We start from the raw sequence: 10,274 nt of genomic DNA, 5'->3' as shown, positions 1-10,274 counted from the left end.
TTCATCACATAACGAGCTCATTTCGTTTGAGTTTTACGTACATATCTGAGTCATCTTAAATTGGATTTATACACAATTCATCTTTGACATACTCGTTAAATTACCCGTTGAACCACTTGGAATACTAAAGGATACTCGGGAGTCCCATACACATGGTACCATACCAATGCCATATCCCAGATATGGTCTTACAAGTAATCTCATATCGATGCCAAATCCCATATATGGTCTTAGACAAAATCTCATATCGACGCCAAATCCCATATATGGTCTTACATGAAATCTCATATTGATGTCATATCCCAGATATGGTCTTACACACAGACTAACCCTGATGTCATGACATTTGTATCCTATCTATTCCTATGGTTCAACTGGGATTTCAAGCTTGTAGAAACTTTGTCAAATATGCCCATGAGTCAATCACAATTCATACAATAATAAAACATATAAAACATAATTAAAACAATGAATTATTTATATAAGAACTTACCTCGGTACAAAAATAGTAGAAATAGGACTTAATCGTCAAACACCTTATTTTTCCCTCGATCTAGGTTCGAACCTCATTTCTCTTGATCTATAATAGAAAATTTAACTCACTTATTATTCACATTATTCAATTCAACCCAAAAATTATATTATGGCAAAATTACATATTTGCCCCTAAACTTTAACATTTTTACATTTTGGTCCCTAGGCTTGTACAATGATTTTCATCAAATTTATTTATTACCCAAGTCTAGAAAAATCCTTGTTGTACTCATACCAACCCACATTTTTCATTTAATCAAACTTTTACACACATTTTATAGCCTCTTTACAAATTGGTCCTTTTAACATTTTTATCAAAAATCACCTACCAAAAGTTGTTTATCATACATCAAACACTCATTTTCTACCATTAGACATCAAAATACACACATGTCTAAGATGGTCAAACCCTAGACCTCAATCATATCTCAAATTAATGGAAGAAATAGATAGATCGAGTGATAATGACTTAAAAAATGTAAAGAGCAATTAAAACAGGGCAAGAACGGACTTACAATCGAGCTTGAAAGTAGCCAAACCCTAGCTATGGCTTCTCTTCTAATTTTCGGCCAAGCATGAAGAAGATGGACTAAATTTTGGCTTGACTTTTGGTTTTTAATTCATTTAATTACCAAATAACCAAAATGCCCTTTTCTCAAAACATTAAAACTCTCTTGCCTCATGTCTATTTTTGTCCAACTTAAAGTAAAATGGTCTAATTACCATCTAAGGACCTTCAATTTAAAATTTCATAACAATCAGACACCTCTAGCATGTAGAACCTAACTTTTGAACTTTTTACAATTTAGTTCTTTTTGCTAAATTGAGTGCTCAAACATTAAAATTTTCGAATGAAATTTCACGAAATCATTCCATAAAACTATAGACCATGAAAATGTAATAAAAACAAGTTTTTATACATTAGATTCGTGGTCCCGAAGCCACTGTTCCGACTAAGCCCAAAATCCAGCTATTACAACTCTCCCCCTTTTAGGAATTTTTGTCCCCGAAAATCTTACCAGGAAATAGGTTTGGGTACTGTTTTCTCATAGCCTCATTGGGTTCCCACGTAGCCTCTTCAATCCTATGTCGTTGCCATAACACTTTCACTACGGCTATATGTAACACCCCTAACCCATATCCGTCACCGGACTAGGGTCGCAAGGCATTACTGAACATACACATAGTTCCGAACATTCACATATTATCACAAGCCTTATCTTATATATATAAGAAGGGCATAAAACTAATTAAATATAAACATATTACATTTACAAATCACAGATTAATCACCTTAATGGTAATCGAATGCTACAATTAAAAAAATTATAGCTTTTATTTAATAATTCTATACAAGTGCAAGTTTAACCACTTAAGTCATATTACAAGATATTATACCTCTTAACAATTATGGCATAATTAATTTCACAAATAATCAATAATAATACACTAAACATTTAAATAATAACAATTCTATCATTTAAACTTAAGTTAAAAACTTAATAAATGCACATCTGCATACAAATATTTTATATATATATATATATATATAAGTTATTTATAAAATAACCATTTTAATATCAATACAGGCTCCACATGTACTCTCTATTTATTTTAATCAACTAAACCTTTATTTCAAATTATAATAAGTACATATCATTGTTCCAAGTCGTAAGGAATTACCGAATACACCTTATACATATATCTTACTTGTCATTTAACTAGTAGGTTATGAACTTGGTTCATTTTACAACCTTTATACTTTGTATAGCTGAGACACATAACAACTTATTAAACATTCTATAAGATGAATATAATCTTAACATGATTTTAATCCAAGACCACATAACAACTCGTCCTTTTATGTAATATCCTAATTTTGGGCCTAGTCGGAATAATGGTTTCAAGACCACAAATATGAGATAGAAATAATTATTTTATAATTATTTTGAGGTCTATGATATGATTTCATGATTGTGTGAAAATTTCTTGAAGAAATTCTATGCATAAAGTGCTTAATTTGAAATTAGGGACTAAATTGAATAAATTGCAAAACTTGTATTCTAGAAGCATTTTGCATAAAATTGAATTAGATTATTAATTTGAGGTCCTTAAAGAGTAATTTGACCAATTTTTAAAAAAATGGGACAAAAATGGGCTTGGAAGGGTAAAAATTTAAAGAATAGTAAAAAGGGCATTTTGGTCATTTAGGGGTAAAATGAATTAAAAGACAATTTTAAAACCCAAATGTGTCCATCTTCAACCCCATGGCCGAATATAGCAAGGAGAAACCATGGCTAGGGTTTTTCAAGCTTCCAAGCTCAATTGTAAGTCCGTTCTAGCCTCATTTTTAATGTTCTTTACGTTTTTGGAGTCCCGGTAACTTGATTTAGCTTATTCTAGCAATAATTTAAGCTAGGGTTCATATTTGAAAAAATACCCATAGGTGAAATGTGTTTATTTTGATGTTTTATGGAAGAATATGAAGCTTGAAATTGTGTTAAACAACTGTTACTAAGTGATTTTATGAAAAAATGAGTAAAACGACATAATCGGTAAAAATACCTAATGTTCATAAGTACATGTTATATTGAGAATTTGATGTTGCTATAGAAGGGAAAAATGATTAGCATGTCATAAAACATAAGAAAATAGGCTGAAGTTTAATTTACGAGCTTTGGGGCAAAAGTGTAAATATGTAAAAGTTTAGGGGCAAAACTAAAATTTTGCCAAAATATGATTTTGGGTCAATTTGAATAATGTGAGTCCTAATTAGACTATATTTTAAATGATAGAGCAAGGAAAACTGAAATTCGGGCTACAATGGGGAAAATACCAAGTTGTGGACGAAATGATAAAAGTAGCCATTTTCGCATACGAGGTAAGTTCATATGTAAATGTTGGTAACATAGTTATTATTTTAAATGTTTTAATGTTATTTAAATGATATGATAATTATTATGAAATATTATACTTGTGATAATTGTTTGATAATATTTCAAATTATGTGATATACTTGGAAAATGTGAAATACTACCGAGTATCGGTATGGGCATTCCGTAGAAGATGGTTGAGACACATGATTGGGAAAAAGATCCTGCCGAACCTTAGGAATGGATTAGGATACAAGTGACATGTCACTGGGATATGTGGGCATCCAAACTCGTTGAGTTGAGTCCGAGTTCGTGAGATGTAACTAGGCATCCGAGCTCTTTGAGATGAGTCCGAGTTCGCTTATGGGTGGGTTACATGGTAGCTTGGCTACATATGTGGCACTTATATGCAAACTTTCCATGTATTCGAATTGTATTCCGATGTGTTCAACGGGTAAAGTTCTACTCAAACGGAGGAATACTCGAGATGAAAGGGGTGTATTGGTAAGTGTTGTGAAATGGATACTTTGAACAGGTATGTACTTAACCCTTGGGTTGAAAACTCAATATAACAACAATATGGTAGGATGATAAATGAAAATATGATATGAATGTCTTGGTGATGATTATGCAAATGATGTTTTATGTTTGCTTCTATGGTTATGTTACTTGCTATTTGCATGTGAACTTACTAAGCATTTATGCTTACTCCCTCCTTTTTATTCCTTGTAGTTTTGACAAGCCAGCTCAGAAATCGGGAATGGTCGGAGGCGTTCACACTATCCGTATACCATCTTGGCATAATGGCTTGTATATTTTGAGTATGGCATGTATAATATTATAATCATTTTGTATATATGGTCTTATGATATGGTTATTGAGTGGTATGGAAATGCTTGGTAATGATTAGCCATTGGAATGGCTAATCATGATCATATTTGGTGTTATGTATGTCAAATTGCTAGCTAGTCCATGGAAACCATGAAATAGGTAAAATTTACCATAAAATAGATTCAGACAGCAGTAGTGATGTAAATTTGAAAAATCACTAAAAATAATAGAAATGAAATTAAATAATGAATAAGTTATGGAATCGAAGCTTGATGAGTCTATTTTCATATGGAAGAAAAGAAACAGGTAAATAAGTTATATTTTATGAGATATTTAAGTTTTGGTAGAACAGGTTCAGAGCAATCTCTAAATCCCCTGTTTTTATTTTAAAAATTCACCATAAACTTTACAAAAATAATTAGAAGTCATGCTTTATATGTACAGATTTCTTATTGAGTCAAGTTTTATTAGAAACAAACGGCATAGTCATTGAAACTCTGTACAGGGAGATATCTGATTCATAATACACAGAGGTCAGAGCAGTCAAACCCTAAAATAGGGGAGACTTTAACTAATAAACTGCACTAATTTCCTTAACCAAAAATTCTAGAAAAAAAATTGTAAATATATATATGAGTCTAGTTTCATGAAAAATTTATAAAATTGGATTTCTAGTTTCGGAACTCAAGATATGAATTTTTAAGCAACTGTGACGCAAATTGCTAGCTTAACTGGAAATTTTAAAAATAAATTGTTTGAGCTGTTTAAGTAATGAATTAAGTCTGTTAACACCTCGTTTTCGACTCCGACGACGGTCTCGGGTATAGGGCGTTATATTTGGTGGTATCAGAGCAGGTTTAGTCAGTTCTCGGACTAACCTAGCATGTGTAAAAGTTTAGCTGTACATGCCACTGATCTGTGATAGTGTGATGTCTTCCGACGCGTATGTGTACCGTCTTATTTAGATAGGGTACTCTCCAACCGAGCTGCACCGACCATGTTCAATGTTATGTGAAGGTATTTGAGTAAAATTATGATTATGATAAGTCTCGGGTCAAAAAAGTATGAATAAAAGTTTATGATACATATGTGATAAATATCCATATTTGCTTAATGCTCATATGATGTAGTGTATGTGGCTTACTTGATAAGATGAACGGAATAAATAGAAAGTAGTAGAGGTATGAATAAAGGTCATAATATTATGATACGAATGAAAATGTCCTTTTCTTGATTGGACGTCCAATGTTGATGAATGTTAATGATATATAATTTTTATGAGATAAAGGATTATAATGAAATGAACTTATCTATGTTAAATTGTTGGACTGAATTATATGATTGTAATGATATGTACATGATGATGCACGAAATGAAAGTTGTGATTTTAATGCAAATATCTATGTTTGTTTGGCCTTATATGATGTCATGAGCATGAATTAATTTAATTAAATGAATGGATAAGTAAAGCTATCTAGAAAACATAGAATGTATGCATAAGTATATTGTCTAAATGGGACAATAGGAAAATTAGTGTAAGCCAACATGAATGTTGCATTGCCTGAATGAATGACATATTTTTGATGATGTTGCTATGATGATGGAAGTTGTGTCATATGTGTATGTATAAGAAAGTCGAGTCAGAGGTCCTACAACCCCTTCCCCTTACCGAAGTGGTACTTATAATGGAATTTCATGAGATTTGTATTGAATAAGTTTCGGTTGAGAACCCAAAGAGTTCGATGATAGAATAATTATAAGTATGATCGAGATTGAAAATGAGCTGATAAGTAAAGTCGAGCCGATAAAGTATCGGATTGACGTAAAGATTATTGGAGTTATGCACTATCCCGATTAGAGAAGGAATTCTCTTTGGTAAATTGAATTACTCGGTGCAAGGTCGAGAAAAGTGTAAATCGAAATTTATTGAGCGGCCTTCTTTAGTGAATGGTTTAATATGAAATTTGTGACGAGAACTAGTTGGGAAATGATATTTGAAATGTGAACTATCTGAGTGTGGCGATTATATTTGGGATGATTTAGCGATCTCTTTTGAGATGTTTTATGTGTTTACCCATTCTCGAAATATTTCTATGGCTATTGACCTTCGAAGAAATTCTTATTATATGGGAATGTCTTCTAATTCGGTGTTGGATGAAAGCATTGGTAGTCTGATTGGTTTATAATTTATATTGCTCTATTTCATCGGGTATTCTATTTCATTTAAATCGATAAGAATTGATGAGAAAATACATATGATATTATGATTCATTTCTTCTACTTGATGCTTCATCGATATATATGTATGTGAAGATATATTGTTCTTGTTATATTTGATTCCAGTGGGATTAAATGATGTTTTCTTTTGGACTTTCTTTCTTTGAAGAATTATCGGGTATCTCGTATTTTCTCGAGTTTGGTTTTCGATTCTCGGCATAGTATCGTATCTTGGGTTTCTTTATTCTGGATTTCTTTATTCTGGGTTTCTCTATCTTGGATTTCTTTATTCAGTTTTCTTGTTATCTTTGTTCCATAAATTTTCAATTAAGACTCATGTTCGAAGTGCTTTCTTATTTCGTGATAATCATGTCAAATATGACTATACTTCTAATTTGATATTGGTAGTGTGGTGATTTTAGTATTGGGATTTTTTCTAATTTCTGTGTAAGGATTTGACATCAGTAAAGGCAAAAGTGATAAAAGCGCGAGTTTCAGTCGGTAGGGTGAATTATTTATTTGAAAGATTTCATGTGACAATTATGTCAGGATTATTTTTCCCAAGTCTGATAATAGAATTTCATTTTGTACGGATAAAAGAGTAAATAGTCTGAATGAGAAGTGTATATTTATTAGAAAGAGTTTGATATTAGTTAAAGTCACTACGAATGATAAGGTTTTCATTTTGTGAAAGCTGAAAAGTTTATTACATGTTGACAAAGTTTGGATAGATGAGAATATTGGTAACCGAAGCGTCGAACTAGACTAGTCTACATTGAGTAAAGACTTCGACTTTCGATAATGTCTTTGTTGTATGAATTGTGATGTGTTTCAAGACGGTGAGGTAACGTGATAGTTTAGAGCATTCGATGTTACATGAAATCGAGTTGTTAAAGGGGTTAAAGCTGAACATTGGAATCTATCAAAATTATCCTTGTCAGTGTTGATATTGGGATAGAAATGAGAAGGATTATTCTTGAAGCCATATCAGAATTATTTTCATGGCGGAAAGAGGAAAATGTGATGTATCCTATGGTTAAATGTTTGGCGAGATCTATAAATCATATCGGTATTGAATGAATTCCTACTCATCAGATTCATGGAATTTTAGGTCTCTTTGATTGTTGGATTTCTTAGAATTCAGGTCTCTATTAAATCAAGTTGAGATCCAGGTTTTATGTCATGATATCATGGGAAACTGAGAAGGGTTGAAAATTTAAGAACAATTAAGAAATGAATTCGTAAGCTTTCAGAATATATGAGACATTAAAGAGATATATTGGAGGCACCGCCTGAGTGAAAGTTCTTCAGCACTTAATATGAAATTGAGGAATCTAAGTGAAGACCATTTTTCCGGTAAGATTTTCGGGGAGGAAAATCCCTAAAGGGGGGGAGAGTTGTAATATCCTGATTTTGGGCCTAGTCGAAATAATGGTTTCAAGACCACAAATATGAGATAGAAATAACTATTTTATAATTATTTTGAGGTCTATGATATGATTTCATGATTGTGTGAAAATTTCGTGAAGAAATTCTATGCATAAAGTGCTTAATTTGAAATTAGGGACTAAATTGAATAAATTGCAAAACTTGTATTCTAGAAGCATTTTGCATAAAATTGAATTAGATTATTAATTAGAGGTCCTTAAAGAGTAATTTGACCAATTTTTAAAAAAAATTGGACAAAAATGGGCTTGGAAGGGTAAAAATTTAAAGAATAGTAAAAATGACATTTTGGTCATTTAGGGGTAAAATGAATTAAAAGACAATTTTAAAACCCAAATGTGTCCATCTTCAACCCCATGGCCGAATATAGCAAGGCGAAACCATGGCTAGGTTTTTCAAGCTTCCAAGCTCGATTGTAAGTCCGTTCTAGCCTCGTTTTTAATGATTTTTACGTTTTTGGAGTCCCGGTAGCTCGATTTAGCTTATGCTAGCAATAATTTAACCCAGGGTTTATATTTGGAAAAATACCCATAGGTGAAATTTGTGTATTTTGGTGTTTTATGATAGAATGTGAGGTTTTAAATTATGTTAGACAACTTGTGCTACTCGGTTTTAAGTGAAAACGAGCAAAAGGGCTTAATCGGTAAAAATACCTAATAGTCATAAGTACATGTTAGAGTGAGAATTTGATGTTGCCATAGAAGGGAAAAATGATCAGCATGTCATAAAACATAAGAAAATAGGCTGAATTTTAATTTACGAGCTTTGGGGAAAAAGTGTAAATATGCAAAAGTTTAGGGGCAAAATTGTAATTTTTCCAAAATATGATTTTGGGTCAATTTGAATAATGTGAGTCCTAATTAGACTATATTTAAAATGATAGAGCAAGGAAAACTGAAATTGGGCTAAAATGGGGAAAATACCAAGTTGTGGACGAAATGGTAAAATAGCCATTTTAGCATACGAGGTAAGTTCATATGTAAATGTTGGTAACATAGTTATTATTTTAAATGTTTTAATGTTTTTTAAATGATATGATAATTATTATGAAATATTATACTTGTGATAATTGTTTGATAATATGTAATTATGTGAATTACTTGATGAGTATGAACTATCACCGAAGTATCGATTTCGATATTCCGTGGAAGGCGACAAAGATGTGAGATCGAGGAAAAAGCCCGTTTGAACCTTAGGAATAGATTAGGATACAAGTGACATGTCACTAGGATGGTTGAGCATCCGAACTCGTTGAGTTGAGTCCGAGTTCACTTATGGATCGAGCGTCCGAACTCGTTGAGTTGAGTCCGAGTTCATGAGATGTAACTAGGCATCCGAACTCGTTGAGTTGAGTCCGAGTTCACTTATGGATCTGACGCCCGAGCTCGTTGAGTTGAGTCCGAGTTCACTTATGGGCGGGTTACATGGTAGCTTGGCTACATATGTGGCACTTATGTGCAAACTTTCCATGTATCCGAATTATATTCGATGTGTTCAACGGGTAAAGTTCTCTGAAATGGAGGAATACTCAAGATGAAAGGGACGTATTGGTAAGTGTTGTGAAATGGATACTTTGAACAGGTATGTACTTAACCCTCGGGTTGAAAACTCGATATAACAACAATATGGTAAGATGATAAATGAAAAGGTGATATGAATGTCTTGGTGATGATTATGCAAATGATGTTTTATGTTTGCTTATATGGTTATGTTACTTGCTATTTGCATGTGAGCTTACTAAGCATTTATGCTTACTCCTCCTTTTCATTCCTTGTAGTGTTGACAAGCCAGCTCGGAAATCGGAAGCGGTCGGAGGCACGCTCACACTATCCGTATACCATCTTGGCATAATGGCTTGTATATTTTGAGTATGGCATGTATAGCATTATAATCATTTTATATGTATGGTCTTATGATATGGTTATTGAGTGGTATGGAAATAGAAATGCTTGGTAATGATTAGCCATTGGAATGGCTAATCATGATCATATTTGGTATTATGTATGTCAAATTGCTAGCTAATCCATGGAAACCATGAAATAGGTAAAATTTACCATAAAATAGATTCAGACAGCAGCAGTGACGTGAGTTTGAAAAATCACTAAAATAGTAGAAATGGAATTAAATAATGAATAAGTTATGGAATCGAATCTTGATGAGTCTATTTTCATATGGAATAAGCAAAACAGGTATATGAGCTATATTTTATGAGATGTTTAAATTTTTGTGAAACAGGGCTAGAGCGATTTCTGGATCCCTGTTCTGAATTTGGAAATTCACCATAAATTTTACAAAGATAATTAGAAGTCACGCTTTATATGTACAGATTCCTTATTGAGTCTAGTTTTATTAGAGACAAACGGCATAGTCATT

General features: G+C 32.4%; 1 long non-coding RNA gene across 1 annotated transcript; it reads left to right on the top strand.

Annotated features, from left to right (window-relative positions):
• Nucleotides 1–2,784: 2,784 nt before the first annotated feature.
• On the top strand, nt 2,785–9,898 carry LOC128291696 (uncharacterized). The gene is made up of 2 exons (XR_008281516.1): nt 2,785–2,861; nt 9,679–9,898. It is a non-coding gene; the product is annotated as an uncharacterized LOC128291696 (long non-coding RNA).
• Nucleotides 9,899–10,274: the final 376 nt, after the last annotated feature.

The sequence above is a fragment of the Gossypium arboreum genome, chromosome 4 (assembly GCF_025698485.1).
Source record: "Gossypium arboreum isolate Shixiya-1 chromosome 4, ASM2569848v2, whole genome shotgun sequence".
Taxonomy (NCBI): domain Eukaryota; kingdom Viridiplantae; phylum Streptophyta; class Magnoliopsida; order Malvales; family Malvaceae; genus Gossypium; species Gossypium arboreum.
Note: the sequence above shows the minus strand (reverse complement) of the source record. Positions and strands in the feature narration are given on the sequence as shown.